The sequence below is a fragment of the Gallinula chloropus genome (assembly GCF_964237585.1).
Source record: "Gallinula chloropus genome assembly, chromosome: 3".
In the NCBI taxonomy this organism is placed as follows: domain Eukaryota; kingdom Metazoa; phylum Chordata; class Aves; order Gruiformes; family Rallidae; genus Gallinula; species Gallinula chloropus.
Genome location: NC_140087.1, coordinates 121,643,860 through 121,654,676, shown reverse-complemented (window position 1 = coordinate 121,654,676; position 10,817 = coordinate 121,643,860). Strand labels below are relative to the sequence as shown.

General features: G+C 52.4%; 1 long non-coding RNA gene across 1 annotated transcript in view; it reads right to left on the bottom strand.

The window, feature by feature from the left end:
• Positions 1–12: 12 nt before the first annotated feature.
• Positions 13–10,817, bottom strand: part of LOC311190106 — a 28,182-nt gene continuing 17,377 nt past the window's right edge. The window contains exon 3 of the long non-coding RNA XR_014617188.1: positions 13–137. This is a non-coding gene — a long non-coding RNA (uncharacterized lncRNA). The remainder of the gene's footprint in view (positions 138–10,817) is intronic.

Below are 10,817 nucleotides of genomic sequence, written 5' to 3'. Positions count from 1 at the left end.
AGATCCACCAGCGTGCTGGGGGGGTAACTCCTGTATCTCCCAGTCTTCCAGAGCTCGTACAGACCAGTGCCACGGATCACCAGTGTCGGGTAGAGCTTCATGCCGTCCGGGCGAAAAGCAGGGTTCTCAAAAAACTCCTGGAAACGTGGAGAAAGCAAGTCAGGGCAAAGCAAAACCACACCTCCTGGGGCTTCAGGGCCCCAACAAACCTGTTCAAGATGGGTTTTGAATGTAGGTTTTAAGAATCAGCAGCTTAAATCGAGTTGATTTAATCAGTGGGGACAGGGAGGGGATTGTCCCTCTCTGCTCTGCCCTCCCCAGCTGGAGTCCTGTGGCCAGAGCTGGGGCCCAACACAAGGAAGATGTGGGGCTGTTGGAGAGGGGTCAGAGGAGCCACAGGGATGCTCAGAGGGCTGGAGCAGCTCCCCATGGAGAGAGGCTGAGGGAGCTGGGCTGGGTCAGCCTGGAGAAGAGAAGGATGTGGGGGGACCTCACTGCAGCCTCCCCGTCCCGGAAGGGACCCCAGGAACAGGAGGGGAATGGGCTTGTTAAAGGGCAGAGACTGGCAGGACAAGGGGCTGGAGTGAAGCTGGAGGAGGGAAGGGGGAGAGGAAAGACTGGGGGGAAGTTCTTTGCAGAGAGAGTGGTGAGGGGCTGGAAGGGGCTGCCCAGAGAGGGGGTGGGTGCCCCATCCCTGGGGGTGTTCAAGGCCAGGTTGGCTGGGGCCCTGGGCACCCTTGTGTAGCTCCAGGCCTGGAGGTTGGTGTCCCTGCCTGTGGCAGGGGGTTGGAGCTCTGGGACCCTTGGGGTCCCTTCCAACCCATCCCAGTCTATGATTCTATGATTCTATATTTATTTGTTTAGGACATTTTTCTGAAGGAAAAGAGCACGTTTTAGTCTTAAAAGAGAAAGGTATGAAAGGAAAAAACCCACATGACAAGGCTACAAGTCAGATCTGTACGTTACTTCTCCTGTTCAGCAGGAATTCAATAGACAGCACAGTGTTCATTGTAAGGGGCTCTGTTCAGAGTTAGAACAATAGGAATGAGCCTACTTATCTTCAATCTCAGCAGACCACATTTAGAGATTAATCAATGTGTCTGGGACACATCATCTGAATAGCAATGAAGGAAAAGGGATTTATTCCACAATGATGTTCTGAACAATCCTGGAGAATGGGAGGACATGCTGTATCTTCTGCTAACTCCTGTGACTAACGCCCAGCACAGCTCTAGCTCATGTGAAACAACCATCACAGAGTGCTTTGGGTTGGAAGGGACCTCAAAGCCCATCTAACTCCAACCCCCTGCCATGGGCAGGGACACCCTCACTAGACCAGCCTGCCCAAAGCCCCATCCAACCCGGCCTTGAACACCTCCAGGGATGGGGCTTCCACAGCCTCTCTGGGCACCCTGTGCCAGGGCCTCCCCACCCTCAGAGTACAGAATTCCTTCCTCACATCTAACCTACCCCTGCCCTCTGTCAGCTTGAAGCCATCGCCCCTTGGCCTGTCCCTGCTCTCCCTGGTGACCAGCCCCTCTCCCACTTTCCTTTTGTTTAAGAGACAAAACAAGATCTGGACCATGGATAAATCATCGAATCCCAGTCTGGTTTGGGTTGGAAGGGACCCAAGTGCCACCCCTGCCATGTGCAGGGACACCCCCCCCCCATTAGCCCAGGGTGCCCCAAGTCCCATCTAACCCAGCCTTGAGCCCTGCCAGGGACCCAGGGGCAGCCCCAGCTTCTCTGGGCACCCTGTGCCAGGGTCTCCCATCCTCATCATAACAAACTTCTTCCATGTATCTAGTCTGAATCTCCCCCCTTTAGTCTCCACCCATCACCCCTTGTCCTATCACTCCAGGTTCTGCTAAAAATGTCTGTTTTATCAGCCCCCTTTAAGTCCTGAAAGGCCACAATCAGGTCTCCCCAGAGTCTTCTCCAGGCTGAACAACCCCAAGCCCACCCTGCTGCCACAAAATGAACTGTCAGATCCTTCATTCCTGGTCTGATGAAGGTCCAGCCATCACCACCCCAGCAGCACTGCTGGCTTAAGGAGCAGGAAGTCCCAGATGGTCCAAACCCACCTGAACAACACAAGGGGAGGTCTTGGCTTGAAATTTTTCCTGGGCTGTTTTAACTCAGACCAACTCCTTGGCTTGAATTACCTGCAGCTTTGCAAAAGGGCTGTGCTGAGGCTGAAAGAACCCCATCCAGGCAGGGTCTCCTTGGATTCACCTAGTTACAGAATCACTAAACCACTTTGGATGTCTACCCTCAGCTCCAGGAGGGATAACTAACTCATTTCTGCTCAAGGAGCATCCAAGACACAAGACCAACCAAAGGTAGATGGCTTTGAACCCCAATGTCAAGGCACTTATTCTGGAGTGGGTGTAGATGTTCTCCTCCCCCAAACACTGCTGTTTGTCACAAGTCTCCCATGGCCAGCTCCACAAAACAACCAAACGATCGTCATCACCTCTGAGGACAGGACATAAACAACTTCTTTGGCAGCAGATGTGATGATGGCAACCTGCCCACGCCTCCAGCCATGCTGTACTGCTCCCAACATCATGCCAGCTCTGATTCCTGATGGACCCTTGACCAGGATGACTCACCTCACTAATGTGAGAAAACCCACCATGCATTTGCTTTGCCTTTGTTTGGGCACTGGGCAGGGTTACAGAGCAGTCTATTGAGCACCACTGATGAATCACACACTAACTCAAGCTGGAAGGGACCCATAAGGATCATCCAGTCCAACTCCCAGTAAGGAATCACAGAACCCCAGACTGGTGGGGTTGGAGGGACCTCTGGAGATCATTAGTCCAAACCCCTGCTAAAGCAGGGACACCTCAAGCAGGTCACACAGGGTCGTGTCCAGGAGGGTTTGGGATCTCTCCAGAGAAGGAGACTCCCCAACCTCTCTGGGCAGCCTGGCCCAGGGCTCTGACACCTGCAGAAGGAAGAAATTTCTCCTCCTGTTGAGATGGAGCTTCCCATGCTCCAGTTTGCCTATTGTCCTGTCCCTGGACACCACTGAGAAAAGTCTGGCCCCAACATCTAGACATCCCCCCTTTAGCTATTGATCACTGTTGAGGAGACCCTCTCTCAGTCTTCTCCAGGCTGACCAGCCCCAGCTCTCTCAGCCTTTCAGGAGATGGGCCAAGGGGCAATGGGCTCAAGCTGCCCCAGGGCAGGGTCAGCTCAGATGTGAGGGCAAAGTTCTTCCCTGGCAGAGTTGTGGGGCTGTGGCACAGGCTGCCCAGGGAGGGGCTGAGTCCCCGACCCTGGATGGATTTAAAAGCCGGGTAGATGAGGTGCTCAGGGATCTGGGTTAGTAGAGGATGGGTACAGTTGGACTTGATGATCTTCAAAGGTCTTTTCCAACCTTGTGATTCTGTGATCACCTTTCCAGGGATGAAGGTTAGGCTGACTGGCCTGTAGGAAGTAGGTCAGAAACAGGATCTGCCCCTGTGTGACAGCAGGGGACAGTCACGCCTGTTTAATGCATCTCTTGAAGTGTGTGTCCTCCCCTCTGCTCCAAGGGTTCAGTTTGACATTGTAGGTCAACACTGTTGCTGGTGGCTGTCAAAAAAGGCAGATACACTCTGTCCTTGGCTGACCACTCTTACCACTTCTTCTCTGCTGACCCTGCTGTGCATCTGATGCTGAAGATGCAAAGTGAGGGGAAAATAAAAGAAATCACTGGATTTGTTTTCAAATCAGCCAGATGAAGCAGGTGCACAAACCAAAGGGATATTGCATGAGGCAGTGCAGGGTCAGAGAGATAATTTAGAATCCTGTTGTCCTGGAACAACCCAGAAGGACAGACTGCCATCTTTGGTGGGTGCTTAGAGGTGCTCTAAGGCCAGACAAAGCAACTGTGGAAGAAGGAATAAGAAAATTCTGTAAGAGGTGATTGTTCTGATGACAGGAGCTCTATGGCCAAGAGGCACTGGGGAAGAGAAAGACAGAATCACAGAATGACTAGGTAGGAAAAGACCTTTAAGGTCATCAAGTCCAACTGTCCCTGTCCTATGCTAAACCCATATCCCTAAGTACCTCATCTCCCCCCTGTTAAACACCCCCAGGGCTGGGGACTCAGCCCCCTCCCTGGGCAGCCTGTGCCACAGCCCCACAACTCTGCCAGGGAAGAACTTTGCCATCCCAGCTGAGCTGACCCTGCCCTGGGGCAGCTTGAGCCCATTGCCCCTTGGCCCAGCTCCTGGCCCCTGGCTGCAGAGACCATCGCCCACCTCTCTGCACCCTCCTGGCAGGGCAGGGGAGGTGGGGAGAAGGGCTCCCCTCAGCCTCCTCTTCTCCAGGCTCAACACCCCCAGCTCCCTCAGCTGCTCCTCAGAGGATTTGCCCTCCAGCCCCTTCCCCAGCCTGGTTGCCCTTCTCTGGACTCCCTCCAGGACCTCCATGTCCTTCTGATGCTGAGGAGCCCAGAAAGACATTAAGGTAAGGAAGCAATGATGCTTCCCAAATGAGGGGAAAGTAAATAATCCTTCCCAGCAAGGAAAGAGGCTTCCAGGAAGGCTGAGCATTAATATTCACAACGACACCGAACTGAACGCACGAGCACCAATGATTCACCAGTCCGAATATCGAACTCTTCCCTGATTTACATTGTAGATTACAGGCAGCCATCACCCCACCACTGAGGTCAACACCATCCAGCAGGCAAAAGGCAAGGTCAAAAGTTAAAGGTTTCTACTTCACACTGTGAGCGTTACCACTTCACAACCCCCCCCACCCCTCACATTTTACGTCCACGTATTAAACGAGGCAGCAACGAGACTCAATATTTCAGCACCAAAACCACCCCCAACAACTTCATTTACAGAGTTATTTCTTCAACTATTCCTCAACTAATTCCCCAAGTTTCATTATTTCAAAAGTAATTAAATTCCAACAACAGAACCAAGCGGCTTCTCCTTTATTCCCCCCTCCAAACCCCCCCTCTTTTTCTGGCAGTAAATTTTAAAGAGGTTCTGTCAATCCCCCTATTTCCAGGCTTAACCTCTCCCTGTTTACCAAGGGGTTGGATTAAGTCTCTCAGGAAACAAAGGAGCTCTAAAATGCAAACACATGCCAAGCTTTAGAAGGAATTGTAGCCTTTTCTTGTTTTAATTAGACACCTTAAAAGGTGTCTTCCACTGATAAAGATGTTCAGAAGAGTTTCCTGCCAAAACAAATTCAATCCCTAAACCAACATTTCTTCTGGAGACCACCATCCCCAGCGATGCTGGAGTCAACAGGAGGCTTTCCAGCAGCTCTAGTGAGTGCTCAATCAGGGCTTAAATCCACGGAGCAGTGAAGTTAGAGGTTAAAGATGACCTAGGGAGGAAGGATCCTTACTTATTCCCAGTTGTTTGAAGCACTGAAGGATGCAGGGAGTGCTCACGTGCATGACTACTCCAAATGGAAGCACACAGGACTTCAAAGCTCCTAAAGCCATTGTCTTTGAAGTCTTCTCCCCTGTAGCTAAGGGCTGTCAGTCAACCGGCACGCAACACGTCTGGTGTGGTGAGGGTGGGTGATCAAGTCAGATCAGCTGAAATTCAAATAATCTGCAGGTTCCTAAAACAGGGAGCTAAGGGATGGCATCCAGAGGGACCTGGACAGGCTGGAGAAGTGGGACCATGTATGGAGTTCAACAAGGCCAAGTGCAAGGTCCTCAACATGAATTGGTGCAACCCCCAGCTCAGCTCCAGGCTGGGTGGAGAATGGATGGAGAGCAGCCCTGAGGAGAAGGACTTGGGGGTGCTGATCAATGACAAGCTCAACGTGAGCTGGCAGTGTGTGCTGGCAGCTCAGAAGGCCAACTGTGTCCTGGGCTGCAGCAGGAAGAGCGTAGAAAGCAGGGCTGGGGGGGATTCTGCCCCTCTGCTCTGCTCTGGGGAGACCCACCTGCAGTGCTGTGTCCAGCTCAGGGGTCTTCAGGACAGGAAAGACAGAGAGCTGTTGGAGCGAGGCCAGAGGAGGCCATGAAGATCATCAGAGGGCTGGAGCAGCTCTGCTGTGAAGCCAGGCTGAGAGAGTTGGGCTGGTTCAGCCTGGAGAAGAGAAGGCTCTGGGGAGGCCTAATTGCTGCCTACCAATCCTTCAAGGGGTCCTACAGGAATTGGGAGAGGGGCTGGTCACCAGGGAGAGCAGGGACAGGCCAAGGGGCGATGGCTTCAAGCTGACAGAGGGCAGGGGTAGGTTAGATGTGAGGAAGGAATTCTGTACTCTGAGGGTGGGGAGGCCCTGGCACAGGGTGCCCAGAGAGGCTGTGGAAGCCCCATCCCTGGGGGTGTTCAAGGCCGGGTTGGATGGGGCTTTGGTCAGGCTGGTCCAGAGTGAGGGTGTCCCTGCCCATGGCAGGGGGTTGGAACTGGATGGGTTTTGAGGTCCTTTCCAACCCAAAGCATTTTATGATTCTATGATTTTTTTTATACCCTAAAACAACATTCCTAAAATAACCTTGCCCAATTTCTGTGATATCAGAGAGAAGTTGAGTGCTTTTCCCCAGTGAATAATACAATAAATAACTAGAGAATCCTGGAATTCACACATTTTTTTTGCATCACCTGAGCTCCATTAAACATACTTTACTTGTTGGAACAGCTGCTCCATGAATTACAAACACTGAATCTTAATAAGATCCCATCAACACACATTCAGTCTACAAGGTTACACAAGTTCCCCACTAACATGCTTTATGAGAACAGTAATTGATTTCAGTAGCACACGCCTTTGTTGTCCAAGTTCCCTGTTATTACACCTGATGGCATCTAAAGGATCCATTCATCCACCACCTCATAAACTCGCTGCCACTATGAATAATCAGGGTCCAATGGGTGTAAAATTAGTCATTTAGATGCCAAGAAGCCACTGATTTTTCCATCAAGGCAGATGTAGCACAGCACATGATGGAATCCTTTTGTCCAACTCCCATTGATCGCTCTGAGTCTTAAAAATACTGTGAGACATCAGAATAACTGCCCAAGAAAACAGACATTGAGTTGAAATGGGATGAAGTTTAACAATGCCAAGTGGAGAGTGGTGCCCATGGGACACCCCGACCCCCAGCAGCGCTACAGGCTGGGGCAGAGCGGCTGGAGAGCTGCTGGGGAGAAGGACCTGGGGGTGTGGGGGGACTGGGACTGCCCAGGAGCCAGCAGTGTGCCCGGGGGGCCAGGAAGGCCAAGGGCATCCTGGCTTGTGTCAGAGCCAGCGTGGCCACAGGGCCAGGGCAGGGCTTGTGCCCCTGGGCTGGGCACTGGGGCGGCTGCAGCTCCAGTGCTGGGTCCAGTTCTGGGCTCCTCAGCATCAGAAGGACAGGGAGGTCCTGGAGCGAGTGCAGAGAAGGGCAACCAGGCTGGGGAAGGGGCTGGAGGGCAAATCCTCTGAGGAGCAGCTGAGGGAGCTGAGGGTGTTGAGCCTGGAGAAGAGGAGGCTGAGGGGAGCCCTTCTCCCCACCTCCCCTGCCCTGCCAGGAGGGTGCAGAGAGGTGGGCAATGGTCTCTGCAGCCAGGGGCCAGGAGATGGCACAAGGGGCAATGGGCTCAAGCTGCCCCAGGGCAGGGTCAGCTCAGCTGGGAGGGCAAAGTTCTTCCCTGGCAGAGTTGTGGGGCTGTGGCACAGGCTGCCCAGGGAGGGGGCTGAGTCCCTGACCCTGGATGGATTTAAGAGCCAGGTAGATGAGGTGCTCAGGGATATGGGTTAGTAGAAGATGGGTACAGTTGGACTTGATGATCTCAAAGGGCTTTACCAACCTTGGGATTCTGGAATTCTGGGATTCAGTTAAAACCAAAACTCAACTTAACAGTACATGAACCAAAACAAGATCAGCATCTAAGAGGAGATGGAATTGGGAGATGAAGTCCTGAACTCAAGCATTTCACTCCCATGTGCATTTCCAATAACCTTTTTCAACAGCAAACCCATGAGTCACCCATATATCCGTTCAGAGTTGCAACAGAAAGGTCAAATAATTTGGGATCATAACAAGACCACACGGTGTTTCGGGCCCGTTTTCAAGTTCAACTCAGGCAATATGAGAAGATTTTACCCTGGGACTTTTAATCTGAGTTTACTGACCACTCTAAGTACAGAGCAAATTAGAAATGTGGTTTGAAGACATCTAAACCCTGCAGTTCTCCAAGAGGAAAAAAACCTGCCAGCCCACCCACACTATTTTTTGGGATTCCACCTCACTATTTCACAGACCAAAGTGTTGCCATCTTTAATCTTCTCCTGGTCAAGATGTTTGAGGAGATACAGGTTATAGGATGGATTTTTTTTAAAAGCTATTTACTAAAATGTCAGGATTTGTTAGAAATAAAGGTCACCAAAGTCTATTTTTGAATGACTGTCCACTAGCAATCAGGACACTGCTCAGCCTGATTCCTCAATAGCTTCCTTCACTATAGCCCCTGCATTGCACTGATGATTAAATCCACATCCTGACACACAGAGGGTGACACACAGGACACTGTACTGCCATCCAGAGAGACCTCAACAGGCTGGAGAGCTGGGCAGGGTGAGACCAGATGAGGTTCAACAACAGCAAGTGGGGAGTCTGGCACCTGGGAAGGAATAACTGCTGGGATCAGGACAGGCTGGGGGTGACCTGCTGGAGAGGAGCTCTGGGGAGAAGGGCCTGGGGGTGCTGGTGGGTGACAGGGTGGCCATGAGCCAGCAGTGTGCCCTGGGGGCTGAGAGAGACAATGGGATCCTGAGGGCATCAGGAGGAGTGTGGGCAGCAGGTGACAGGAGGGGATCCTCCCCCTCTGCTCTGCCCTGCTCAGGCCCCACCTGGAGTGTTGTGTCCAGTGCTGGGCTCCCTGGGATCAAACAGCCAGGGATCTCCTGGAGAGAGTCCAGAGGAGGGACAGAGATGCTGAAGGGCCTGGAGCATCTCCCCTGGGAGGAAAGGCTGAGGGAGCTGGGGCTGTTCAGCCTGGAGAGAAGAAGCCCCAGAGGGGATCTGATCAATGGGGATCAACAGCTGAAGGGTGGGACCCAGGGGGCCATGGGCAGCCTCTGCTCAGTGTTTGTGGGGACAGGACAAGGGGTGATGGGCTCAAGTTGGAGCCCAGGGAGTTCCCCCCAATGTGGGGAAGAACTTCTTCCCAGTGAGGGTGAGGGAGCCCTGGGACAGGCTGCCCAGGGGGTGTGGAGTCTCCTTCTCTGGAGAGATTCCAGCCCCTGTCCTAGGGACCCTGCTTTGGCAGTTGGGTGGACCCCATGGGCTCTGGAGGTCCCTTCCAACCCCTACAGATCTGGGATTCTGGGATTCTGTGATCTTAACTCTCCAGGGTACATCACTCCTTATCTCCATCTACTATTTATAACCAGGAATACAGGTAGCACTTGAAAGCCACCGAGTGGAATGACACTTCCAACTCTACAGGGAAGGAACAATCACTTAGTACTTTAATTATATGCATTAACAGAAGCTTGTGGTTCCAAAAGGTGGCTCTGTTTTAGCTCAAAATTGGCATTTCCCCCCTTCTTTCTTGCAAATGCTAGGGTAATTAAATGTAAGGATAGGATCTGTGTTCACTGATACTGACAATTGCCCACTGGCTGAGGAGTGGAGACCACATCGTGCCTTCTCACTGCCTCTGGAGCAGCCTGAGAACACAAGGTGTTGTCAAGCACAGGTTGTTACCTGGGAAGCTGGGAAACAGCAAGATGAGAAATGGGCATTTTAAAGTCACTTACCCTCAGTATCTTTCAATTAAAGAATCATTAAGGTTGGAAAAGATCATCCAGTCCAACTGTCCCCCTCCCACCTCTATCACTCACTAACCATGTCCCTAAGTACCTTATCCAACCTCTCCTTGAACACCCCCAGGGATGGTGACTCCACCACCTCCCTGGGCAGCCCCTTCCAATGCCCAACTGCTCTTTGGGAGAAGAAATGTCTCCTCATTTCTAACCTGACCCTCCCCTGGCACAACTTGCAGCCATTCCCTCTCCTCCTGTCACTGGGTATCTGGGAGAAGAGGCTGAGCCCCAGCTCCCCACAACCTCCTTTCAGGGAGCTGGAGAGAGCAAGAAGGTCTCCCCTCAGCCTCCTCTTCTCCAGGCTCAACACCCCCAGCTCCCTCAGCTGCTCCTTAGAGGATTTGCCCTCCAGCCCCTTCCCCAACCTGGCTGCCCTTCTCTGGACACTCTCCAGGGCCTCAATGTCTTTCTTGGAGTGAGGAGCCCAAAGCTGACCCCAGTATTGGAGGTGCAGCCTCACCAGAGCTGAGCACAGGGGGATGATCCCCTCCCTGGTCCCGCTGGCTACACTTTGTGACCTTAGATTTCCTGTAAGGTTACCAGAAGCTGCTACCTGTTAGCAGCTCTGAACACCTGCTGCTTGTGGACTCGGACTTGTGATAAATGAGAGGTTTTTAGACCTAGCTTACCACTGGGTGGGATGATGACAGAAAGGAATCATGTGTGGCATGATGCACAGTGTTACATGGGTGTGCATTACATACTGCCATCGTACACCAGCGGAGCATCCAGTGATGTTTAAACACATCATTCCTTTGTAACAGGGATAAGAACTCTCTAGCAGTTCACAAAATCAGAGTCACAGGGGCTGGAAGGGCCCCCCAGAGCCCATGAGGTCCAACCCCCTGCCAAAGCAGAGTCCCTAGGACAGGGGCTGGAATCTCTCCAGAGAAGGAGACTCCACACTCCCTGGGCAGCCTGTCCCAGGGCTCCCTCACCCTCACTGTGAAGAAGTTCTTCCCCACATTGGGGGGGAACTCCCTGGGCTCCAACTTGAGCCCATCGCCCCTTGTCCTGTCCCCACAGACACT